Genomic DNA, 12652 nt, shown 5'->3' on the forward strand with positions numbered 1-12652 from the left:
CGATAAAACTTGTCATACCGGGTTTTCTTTACATATCCTTAATCCTAGATAGATCGATAGTTGAAGAGCTGTTTTGATAGATATAAAGGACAGTAGAAGAGAAGGCAGTAGTGCAGAAAACTGAAGATGAAATAGCGCTACTACGGCTCGAGGCCCTGTGTACGCTACGGCACATATTCATCGAAGTGTAATGAATCCCCTGAGGTCACTTACGCACTGCAAATAAATTTTAGTTTCTGCTTTACAGGCAATGGCGGTGAAAATTCAAAAGTAAATTGTCGTATCCAGTCCAAAGCTAGTTTCTGCGTTACAGGCCAAGCTGGTGAAAGTACAAAACTAAATTGTCGTATCCAGTTCAAAGCGTGTACCTGTGCTCTGTCATTTTTAAATACCTTAGATTTTTTACGGATAAAAATTGCTTATAATTAACGTTATCGTCTCTGAATGTGTGAACACGTTCAGGTTTGTGTAACAATCTGTTTGTCTGTGACTGTTCGGAGTCTAAGTAACGTACTCTCTGTAAATTACTCAAGTTATACTGGCTGTGTGGGTGTGACAAATGTTCGGAACGTGGCGTATGCTGTGACGTGTTAGTGACTGAAACAATTTTCATTTCTGTCACTTTAAAACATTCGTCAATTTGGCTGTTCTGTTGTTCAAATTTCTTATCTACTTCCGCATCCAGCGTGTGTGAAAGTTCTGCTGACATTAATTTAAACTCGTCGCGTGACAGTGTTGCGTTTTCAGAACATTGTTCAGCGACTGCACTAATTTAATCTCTATGTGATTTCGTTGTGGCTACACATGTACTACTTAATTCTTGTGCAACAGATCTAATTTCTTCACTACTGTTCCTAGCACAAGTCTTAGTATCCTCACGTAATTGTTCTTTAGTATCATGACGTTGATGGTAACGGCTGTAATCTGCTCACTAAGTTGTTTGTTCTGTTCATTAAGGTTGTCGTGTTTTTCATTCGACTGTTTGAAACTTTCATTCAACTGTTTGGAATTGTCGTCAAGTTTTTCTTTGAGCTGTTTGAAATGGTTGTCGAATTTTTTATTCCGCTGTTTGAAACTGTTGTTTAGTTTTTCATTCCACTGTTTGAGATTTTCATTAAGTTGTCTGAAATTGTCGTCGTGTTCTTTCTTAGACTGTAGCAATACTGCCATAATTTGATCCAAGCCAAAATTAGCGATTCTATTTTCTATGTTGTGTGACGGTGTATCTACATGTGTCACGTTTTCTGTAACCATTTGGTCATTCTGTAATTCTTGAAAAGGTTTGCCAATCGGGTGTGCACTGTGGGCCACTACCTCGGAATCAAATAAATCTGACGTATTTTGACTACATTGTTCATCTTCGTGAGAAGAATTTATCTGTTCACAATTCAAATTTTGCAAACCGGGTGTGTCAAACTGGGCAGCGTTCATTGTATCGGAACGTACCGCGTCTTTAATTATTACATTTACTCTGGTCATAATTGCATTTGTTTGCTCATCACTAGGATCAAAATCAATATTAGTGATCGGTACGCACTGATTGTCTGTAAATGGAGGATTATCGTCATTACACTGAGTGTTGCAAGTATTATCGGTCAAATTATTCGAGTCGGCTATTTCACTCATTGCACATCGCGATGTACTGTTAACAGTTTTTCGCGGCATTTTTCACAAATCAAAATTAAACACAAATGAAACAAAGACAAAGCGAAATGGAACAAACAATTACAACAAAGAGCAATAAATTGCCGATGACCTGTGAAAGTAAGAGTGACAAATTAGTAAATGCGTCGCGCCAGATGCAAACTACATTTAAGTAAATAAGAGCAGATATATGACAACTTCTCAGAGATTCACAAAGAAATACGATCCTGGCCGGTTGTCGCCAAGTGTAACCTCCCCACAAAAATTATTAAATAATAATATGAATAATGAATGTGATTCTAATTTAGTGTAACCTCTCTACAGAAATTCATTCACATTTAACCTCTACACAAAATTTGTTTCCCATTTAACATACCCACAAAATTCTTTTCTCATTTAATGTAAGCTCGAAACAGAAAAATTCCTAATCCTCGTAATAAAAAAAAAAATTCAGTAACCTGGTAAATTTTGGACGACAGCAGTGCTGCCTCATGGCCCTGTAAGATCATTCTGAATAAAAAAGGAAAAATTCTTACCTCGATAAAGTCGGCAACTATCTGCTCTTACAATAGCTTTTTCCGGCACAGCTCTGTGCAATGCTGGCCTATACATTTGTCATTTATGAAAGGAAGCAACTGATTTTTCTTTTGCAACAATCGGAATGATCATGGATTGGAAAAATTAGTAAATTCTTTAAATTGAAATGAATGCTTGTTAGAAATTACTTTATATGACAAAGATTATTATTAGGACATTTTAAAAAGATTTACATGGGAGTTCACATAACATTACTAGATATGCGCGAGGCTGCTTTTACCTTATACTATAACGCTCAGGCTCCGCCATCGGTGCACCACGACCGGCCCAGCCAACACGATACACCAGACTGCTCGCTAGCAACAACTTACTGCTACACAGTTCCTACTGCATACAACACTGCTCTTTGGTTTCAGATTCTCTTATAGCTTACATATCGCAGGCAGCGCATACCTCTTACACCCTCCAAGACTGAAAACCTGCGGTAGCCGCATTTAACACTGTCTGCACACCGCGAAGCACCAGGAACAGAGCGTCATTTGAAAAGCTAGAACCCCTAGTTTTAAATGTCCGTAAGTTTTGTGATGGTTGATGTTTATAAATGAACGTTGTTGCGTTTTGTTACAGGGTCTCTGAGAATAACTTCTCTTACGGTGAACGACGACATGGCAGGAAAGTTGACTTTACAAGAGCACGCCCACGTCGCTTAGCGGTTTGAAGTGTGGTGATTTGTAGCCCTTGTTCAGCGATGGTGGCGTGGTGTTCGTGGCCCTCACGTCACACTTGATGCTAAAACCATTTGCAATTATCACACTAAGCTGATGACAACTGAGTCAGTTGTGGATAATTTAGCGGCAGTGAGGGACATCTTCACGCGCAGTCGCGGTTAATCAACACACGGCAGCTCCTGAGAGTGGAATCAGCAGGCACACGGTGACTCAGAGCGCTATGGGACTTAACATCTGAGGTCATCAGTCCCCTAGAACTTAGAACTACTTAAACCTAACTAACCTAAGGACATCACACACATCCTTGCCCGAGGCAGGATTCGAACCTGCGACCGTAGCGGTCGCGCGGTTCCATATTGAAGCGCCTAGAACCGCTCGGCAACACCGGCCGGCTTATTAAAGAAGGATGTTATCTAGAAACGCTGGAAACCCCCTTATGTTGAGGACTTATTGTTGCTGGATTGTGATAGAAGGATGATAAATTACGCTGTAATGGCAGAACGATTAGCCGGATTTGTTCAAGGGCACATTGGGGGATTCGTCAGTCACCACAGCTGCCATTATTGCGCAGAAACAAATCAAGGAAAGACAGCTTAAAAATTTATAGTCTGTTTCGTATGAGTATAGATCGTCTCATTGGTCCATTAATATTGCAAGACACTATGAACAGCGACCGGTATCGCCATAAGCTGAATGAATAATGTGGCCGCGAATATGACAGTGGGACAGCGTTGAGGGTATCGTTTTTCAGCAAGACGAAGCACCACCCCATTTTGCTTGCATAGTTCGTGATTGGCTGGACCAACATGTTCCAGGACGTTGGCTAGGACGCCGACGACACCACGAATGGCTTCTGAGAGATCCGACCTCGCCCTTTTTGTGGCGTTGGGCCAAAGACGAGGTGCATCGTACTAACCAATGCACTGTGCACGAATTAGAGGACAGGATCATAGTTGTCCTCTGAAATGTACCTGTGACATTGTTGCAGAAATCAGCTGATGACATTGTTATGCGTTTACGTCGTTAGGTCGACAATGCAGGAGCATGTATGGAATTTTAGCGTAATACACATATTCTCATAGTCCTGAGAACCGACTAAATCTCGTTCCGTGTGTAATTATTTATTAATAAAAATTTGATGGACATTTAAAACTAGGGAACTACTTCTCTCGCACTCTGGTTGGAGTGATCGCATACTAAGTAAACACGGATTGGCCAATACGCTCAGAAACGCATGACCAATATCTCCGCCAAACAATAAGGAGAGATCACCTCGCCCGCATCTCGTGGTCGTGCGGTAGCGTTTTCGCTTCCCACGCCCGGGTTCCCGGGTTCGATTCCCGGCGGGGTCAGGGATTTTCTCTGCCTCGTGATGGCTGGGTGTTATGTGCTGTCCTTAGGTTAGTTAGGTTTAACTAGTTCTAAGTTCTAGGGGACTTATGACCACAGCAGTTGAGTCCCATAGTGCTCAGAGCCATTTGAACCATTTTTGAGAGATCACCTCAATTACTGTGACTGCCTGTAGTTGATACTGGTTGTAGAAACTGTGGTGACACGTATCGACACCACCTCACTGCCATCATAGCTGGCAACGGAATTGCAAGCTTCTGTCTGACGCCGATCACGGTTGTATGGGATCCGGCGGACCGAATGGAGCTCGCGTACTGAGCCATGCCTCCAGCGGCTCTCGAATACTAACGCCCGTTGCTGCTGCAGTACAGGACGGTCAGCGGCAGCCACTCACCCACTTGGAGAATCTTCGATGCGACACCATTGTTCAGAGAGTATGATCACTGTTGCTGTTCACTAACTGGACTCCGTTTCTTTCTGATCTATTTGTAGTCTCTTCGTATGGTTCCAGAAATATAGGTTAAGTTAAATAGTTTGTTTGGGCAACGATCTTGCCGCAGTGGATACACCGGTTCCCGTCAAATCACCGAAGTTAAGCGTTGTCGGGCGTGGCCGGCACTTGGATGGGTGACCATCCGGGCCGCCATGTGCTGTTGCCATTTTTCGGGGTGCGCTCAGCCTCGTGATGCCAACTGAGGAGCTACTCGACCGAACAGTAGCGGCTCCGGTCAAAGAAAACCATCGTAACGACCGGGAGATCGGTGTGCTGACCACACGCTCCTTCTATCCGCATCCTCTCCAGAGGATGACACGGCGGTCGGATGGTCCCGATGGGCAACTTGTGGCCTGGTGGCGGAGAGCTTTACATAATCTGTTTACTAATTTAACATTGACGGCCATTGTATAGTTGGGCTACCGACCTTTGGAGCCATTTACTTTTTTTCAATATCCTGCTTTAGTTGGCACCAATTAAACTTGTTAAGTAAAAATATGGCATTTTGGTACCTTTTTTAATTTTTTTTGTGAGAGTTATATATGATTCACATGGCCCCAAACTAAAGGTACCAGGTGTGTTATTTGCTATGTCGCTAATAATTTTAGGTTTGTACTACTGTCAGTTTTTCATTCCACAGCATTATTTGTGTACAGTTTCATTATTGCTTTCCTGCATTGTTGCTACATGCTTTATTCAATTTTTTTTGCTCCGTAACAAAGTGATATGGTGGCAGAAGAAAATGTCTCGTAGAAGTTATGAAGATGAACAAAGGAATGTACAGGAGCTTTTAGATGAAGTTATGGACGTAAGTGATGAAGAGTCTGTGTCTTTATTTGGTGATAGCTCAGACAAATTTTTACCAGAGGAGACCGGAAGCGAAACCGGAAGTTCTGATGATGGAATCACATCAGTGAAGGTAAGAAGAAGAGTTTTATGTCCACATTCAGTCAAAGAACCAGGCAACAAAGCACCTCTAACTGTGTTTGTGCCATAACTACTGCAATTGATTCAGGTTCAATTGAAGTAAGGGTAAAATCAGAAAGTTCTGAAAAAGAAGATGACACACTTAAAACAAATTCTAATGAGATTGTCTGGCGGCCAGTTACGGGTAAAAATATGAAAAACTTTACATTTACTCATTCCAGTTCTGCTGTAAATGCTTCTGTTGCACTAACTCGCAAAGGCAAAACGCCATACGATTTCTTCAAATATTTTGTAACTGATGAAATTTTAGAATATGTGACTCAACAAACCAATTCGTACGCAAAACAAGTCTTAGAAAGTCATTCAGTAACTGTTAATTCACGACTGAAAAAGTGGACTGATGTCGGCAAAACTGAAATTGAAAAATTTTTAGGATTTTTGTTATGGATGTCACTCAATGTAATGCCGAGGATTCCAAATTATGGGTCAAGACATATGCTCTGTCACAACACTGTAAAAAATATTACGCTACGTAATCGTTTTGAACTGCTTTTACGTATGTGGCATTTTTCCGATAACAACCAGCGCCCACCGGGAAACGGCTTATTCAAAATTCAACCTCTTATTGATAAATTACTGCAGAGATTTCATAGTGCAGTTGCGCCGGAGAAAGAAGTCTGCATTGACGAAACACTTGTGCCATTTCTAGGAAGACGAAGTTTCATTCAGTATATAGAGAATAAGCGCTATAAATTCGGAATTAAATTGGTCAGATTTTGTCTGAAGGGTGGCTACACCTGGAATATGAAAGTTTACTGTGGGAAGAATGCGAATCCCGATGTTCCTCTTGCCAATTCCGTTGTTATGAGCCTTATGAGTGGATTACTAAATGAGGGCAGAATCTTATATACAATTTTTAAACTAGTGTTAACCCGGCACACCAGCTTCTTGAACAATCAACACATTTAGTTGGTACTCTAATATCAAACAGAAAACTGAATCCTGAAGATGTTGTACAGGCAAAACTGAAGAAGGGGGAACACAAAGCAAAGGAAAGTACCACAAGTGTAGTAGTACTGAAATGGAAAGATAAGAGGGAAGTTCTGATGCTGAGTACTGTTCACGGAGAACAAGAAGCAGAATTTCAAACCAGGAAGGGCACAAAGAAAAAAACCACCAATGATAATTGACTATAATCAGTCAAAGTCTTTTATAGATCTTTCTGACCAAATGAAGTTGTACTCACACTGTCTAAAACAGGGTGTGAAATGGTACGAGAAGCTTGCAACTGAATTATTGACAGGGTCAGCACTGGTGAATGCTCATGTGATTTTCCGATACATCAACAACAACAAGATCTCAATCACAGAATTCAAAGAGGAAGTGACTTTGAGACTACTCCATAAAGTAGATACCGATGAGCCTGAGACATCTCTCACCAAAGCCACCGCATTACCTGCAGACTGTGCAGCTCTGAACATGGGAGCAGCCAGACGTAGGTGTACAGTGTGCTACGAAAAAATGAAGAGTGAATTTGGACGAGAGCAAGCTGTCAATAAATGCAAACAAACTGCATGGAAATGTGACACTTCCTGGCAGATTAAAACTGTGTGCCGGACCGAGACTCAAACTCGGGACCTTTGCCTTTCGCAGAGACGAGATACTGGCAGAAGTAGGGCGTGAGTCGTGCTTGGGTGGCTCAGTTGGTAGAGCAATTGCCTGCGAAAAGCAAAGGTCACGAGTTCGAGTCTCGGTCCGGCACACTGTTTTAATCTGCCAGGAAGTTTCATATCAGCGCACACTCCGCTGCAGAGTGAAAATTTAATTCTGCATGGAAATGTAAGAATTGTGACTCATATTTTTGCGTAGAGTGTTTTTTCATAAAGCACAGTGCATACAGGTGTTAGAGAAACAAAGTGGAATGATCCAAATTTTTCAGTTTCATTGTTGTTGCAACTAGAGTTGAAGAATGTAAATAAAACTGTATGTGATTTGCAGTCTACTTTGTAAGTAATATGTCAAACTAAATAGTAAGTAAATAATGAGAATAGTCCAATACAACTGAGGTATGTGAGTTATATACGTATAACTCACTAATTCAAATGTCAATAACTACTCTTGAGCTCTTGAAAACCGTAGGCCACAAACATGATTTGTTATTGGGGCCATAACCTACAATAAGACCGAGTCACAGCATGTTCCTGTGAGTTACAACTGCACCACGGAGCTTTAAATGGAAAAATGTCCGTGAGTTGTATTTACTTCACGTGGCCCGAAGAGAACACTTCCTGTGAGCTACATTTAACTCACGTGGCAGTCAATGTGTTAAGTTAAATAATCTGTTTACTAAGTTCACTTGTACACTAGTCATTTCTGCTCCTTTCCAGCATTTTTACGATGATAGTTGCCAACCATATTGTATCCCGAATGAGATTTTCACTCTGCAGCGGAGAGTGCGCTGATATGAAACTTCCTGGCAGATTAAAACTGTGTGCGGGGGCCGAGATTCGAACTCGTGACCTTTGCCTTTCGCGGGCGAGTGATCTACCATCTGAACTACCCAAGTACGACTCACGCCCCGTCCTCATAGCTGTACTTCTGCCAGTATCTCGTCTCCTACCTTCCAAACTTTAAAGAAGCTCTCCTGTGAACCTTGCAGAACTAGCACAAAGAAAGGATATCGTGGAGGCGTAGGCGCAGCCTGGGGGATGTTTCTGGAATGAGATTCTGTAAAGTTTGGAACGTAGGAGACGATATACTGGCAGAAGCATAGCTGTGAGGAGGGGGCGTGAGTCGTGTTTGGGTAGCTCAGAAGGTAGAGCACTTGCCCGCGAAAGGCAAAGGTCCCGAGTCCGAGTCTCGGCCCGGCACACAGTTTTAATCTGCCAGGAAGTTTCATATCAGCGCACACTCCGCTGCAGAGTGAAAATCTCCTTCTGGAAACATCCCCCAGGCTGTGGCTAAGCCATGTCGCCGCAATATCCTTTCTTTCAGGAGTGCTATTTCTGCAAGATTCGCAGGAGAGCTTCTGTAAAGTTTGGAAGGTAGGAGACGAGATACTGGCAGAAGTAAAGCTGTGAGGACGGGGCGTGAGTCGTGCTTGGGTAGCTTAGATTGTTGAGCGCTGGCCCGCGAAAGGCAAAGGTACCGAGTTCGAGTCTCGGTCCGGCACACAGTTTTAATTTGTCAGGAAGTTTCACACTGTAGCCCCCTTTCCTTACCGCTGTATTCGACCAGGTGCAGATCTATAGTGAAGATGGTCCCGTGTGGTAACGAAATGTGGCCCGCCGACGAGGTGCAAGATACAGCGACCGGGATAGACAGACGCCGTCATATCAGGAGTCGAAGGCGGCACTTCCGGGAGAGTGGCCAGGCGCTAGGTGTGCGGCGGACACATTTTTGCTCTCAGGGCTGGGGCGGCTCTGTCAATCCCTGGCGCCCGTGAGTGACGGCGGACGCCCCTGCCGCCCGCAGCGCTAAGAGAATTATCGCTAATTCCCTACCCATCGAGCGCAAACGTTGCGAATTTTTCATGAGGATCGCAGCGGCGTGCAATCTGCTGATAGAGAGCGAGTGTGGCTGGGGCGCGTGATGAGCCGGCGTGGGGGAGCCCGCCGGGAAGGCGGAGGGTGGCGGGGGCGGCGGGGGGCGCCGCTGGCCTCTCCCCCACACCGTCGTCAAAGCCGCCGCTACTACTCCTCTCATATCGGTGATACAGGCGGCCGGCTGCTACCAGAAACCAGTCTCCCGCAGTGTTCCATCTGGCACTCTTTGACCACAAGGCAAGTCCTCCACCAGCGAGGTGCTTGTCCATCATCTCCCGCCCCACTCCGCAAGTCGAGTTACACTGAAGCGTCAAAGAAACAGGTATAGGCATCCGTATTCAAATACAGAGATATGTAAACAGGTAGAATACGGCGGAGTGACCGGCAACACCTATATAAAACAACAAGTGTCTGGTGCAGTTGCTAGATCGGTTACTGCTGCTACAGTGGTAGGTCATCAACCTGTAAGTGAGTCTGAAAGTGGTGTTACAGCCTGCACACGAGCGATGAGACTCGGCATCTCCGAGGTAGTGATGAAATGGGGACTTTCAAAAACGGCTCTGAGCACTATGGGACTTAACTTCTGAGGTCATACGTCCCCTAGAATTTAGAACTACTTAAATCTAACTAACCTAAGGACATCATACACATCCATGCCCGAGGCAGGATTCGAACCTGCGACCGTAGCGGTCGCTCGGTTCCAGACTGTAGCGCCTAGAACCGCACGGCTACTCCGGTCGGCTGAAGAGAATCGTTCAAAGTGACGGAAGTGCAACCCTTCCGTAAATTGCTGCAGATTTCAGTGCTGGGCTTTCAACAAGTGCCAGCGTGCGAACCATACAAGGAAGCATCACTGATATGAGCTTTCGGAGCCGATGGCCCACCTGTGTACCCTCGATGACTGCTGGACACAAAGCTTTAAGCCTCGCCTGGGCAAGTCAACGCCGTCATTGGACTGTTAATGACTGGAAACATATTGCCTGATCGTACGAGTCTCCCTTCAAACTGTATCGACTGGATTGACGTGAACGGATATGCAGACAACCTCATGAATGCATGGACCATGCATGTCAGCAAGGGGGCTGTTAAAGCCGGTGGAGCCTCTGTAATGGAGTGGGGCGTGTGCAGTTGGAGTGATATGGGACCTCTGATACGTCTAGATACCACTCTGACAGGTGACACGTACATAAGCACCCTGTCTGATTACCCACATCTATTCATGTCCATTATGCATTCCGACGCACTTGGGCAATTCCAACAGGAAAATGCGGCACCCCAGGTGCCCAGAATTGCTACAAAGTGGCTCCAGGAACGCTCTTCTGAGTTTAAACTACACTCCGGGAAATTGAAATAAGAACACCGTGAATTCATTGTCCCAGGAAGGGGAAACTTTATTGACACATTCCTGGGGTCAGATACATCACATGATCACACTGACAGAACCACAGGCACATAGACACAGGCAACAGAGCATGCACAATGTCGGCACTAGTACAGTGTATATCCACCTTTCGCAGCAATGCAGGCTGCTATTCTCCCATGGAGACGATCGTAGAGATGCTGGATGTAGTCCTGTGGAACGGCTTGCCATGCCATTTCCACCTGGCGCCTCAGTTGGACCAGCGTTCGTGCTGGACGTGCAGACCGCGTGAGACGACGCTTCATCCAGTCCCAAACATGCTCAACGGGGTACAGATCCGGAGATCTTGCTGGCCAGGGTAGTTGACTTACACCTTCTAGAGCACGTTGGGTGGCACGGGATACATGCGGACGTGCATTGTCCTGTTGGAACAGCAAGTTCCCTTGCCGGTCTAGGAATGGTAGAACGATGGGTTCGATGACGGTTTGGATGTACCGTGCACTATTCAGTGTCCCCTCGACGATCACCAGTGGTGTACGGCCAGTGTAGGAGATCGCTCCCCACACCATGATGCCGGGTGTTGGCCCTGTGTGCCTCGGTCGTATGCAGTCCTGATTGTGGCGCTCACCTGCACGGCGCCAAACACGCATACGACCATCATTGGCACCAAGGCAGAAGCGACTCTCATCGCTGAAGATGACACGTCTCCATTCGTCCCTCCATTCACGCCTGTCGCGACACCACTGGAGGCGGGCTGCACGATGTTGGGGCGCGAGCGGAAGACGGCCTAACGGTGTGCGGGACCGTAGCCCAGCTTCATGGAGACGGTTGCGAATGGTCCTCGCCGATACCCCAGGAGCAACAGTGTCCCTAATTTGCTGGGAAGTGGCGGTGCGGTCCCCTACGGCACTGCGTAGGATCCTACGGTCTTGGCGTGCATCCGTGCGTCGCTGCGGTCCGGTCCCAGGTCGACGGGCACGTGCACCTTCCGCCGGCCACTGGCGACAACATCGATGTACTGTGGAGACCTCACGCCCCACGTGTTGAGCAATTCGGCGGTACGTCCACCCGGCCTCCCGCATGCCCACTATACGCCCTCGCTCAAAGTCCGTCAACTGCACATACGGTTCACGTCCACGCTGTCGCGGCATGCTACCAGTGTTAAAGACTGCGATGGAGCTCCGTATGCCACGGCAAACTGGCTGACACTGACGGCAGCGGTGCACAAATGCTGCGCAGCTACCGCCATTCTACGGCCAACACCGCGGTTCCTGGTGTGTCCGCTGTGCCGTGCGTGTGATCATTGCTTGTACAGCCCTTTCGCAGTGTCCGGAGCAAGTATGGTGGGTCTGACACACCGGTGTCAATGTGTTCTTTTTTCCATTTCCAGGAGTGTATTACGCTGACCACCAAACTCCCCAGGCATCGACATTATTGAGCGTACCTGGGATGCCTTACAACGTGCTGTTCAGAAGAGATCTCCACTCCTCTTACTGTTACCGATTCATGGACAGCCCTGCAAGATTCATGCTGTCATTACCTTCAAGCACCACTTCAGACATTACTCGAGTCCATGCCACGTCGTGTTGCCGCACTTCTGCGTGGTCTTGGGGGCTCTACACGATGTTAGTCACATGTGCCAGTTTCTTTGACTCTTCGGTGTATTTAGATATCTAATACGTTCTCGCTTTAGTTTCCGGCACTCAGTGAAAGAATGAAGTCCTTCTTCTTCACATTTCTACGAGCTTTCTTCAACATGCGGCGTCCTCACAACCAAGTTTCTATCCTAGCCGTCCGGCCAGCCCTCTTCCTTCATAGTTCTGTCAAAGGAATGGGAAAAACCGACCGGTTAAAACCGATACCGGTATTTTAGTTATGAATAACCGGTATTTTTCGGTATTTGTTTGGTCTCGGTTATAACAGGTGTATTTTTTGTTTTACCCAAAACTGAGAAAAAAAACGAAATATCTGTTAGGCATAGCAGAAGTTAATAAAACGTTTAGTTTTTAAACAAACCTATTTTTATTATAAATCTGCATTGGTTAGAAATATTGATTTGTTATAGAAA

General features: G+C 45.6%; 1 pseudogene; it reads left to right on the forward strand.

Moving 5' to 3' along the window:
- The first annotated feature begins 4800 nt into the window (after positions 1-4800).
- LOC126264072 (5S ribosomal RNA) lies at positions 4801-4918 on the forward strand (annotated as a pseudogene).
- The last annotated feature ends 7734 nt before the right edge of the window (positions 4919-12652 follow it).

The sequence above is a fragment of the Schistocerca nitens genome, chromosome 6 (genome assembly GCF_023898315.1).
Source record: "Schistocerca nitens isolate TAMUIC-IGC-003100 chromosome 6, iqSchNite1.1, whole genome shotgun sequence".
NCBI lineage: Eukaryota > Metazoa > Arthropoda > Insecta > Orthoptera > Acrididae > Schistocerca > Schistocerca nitens.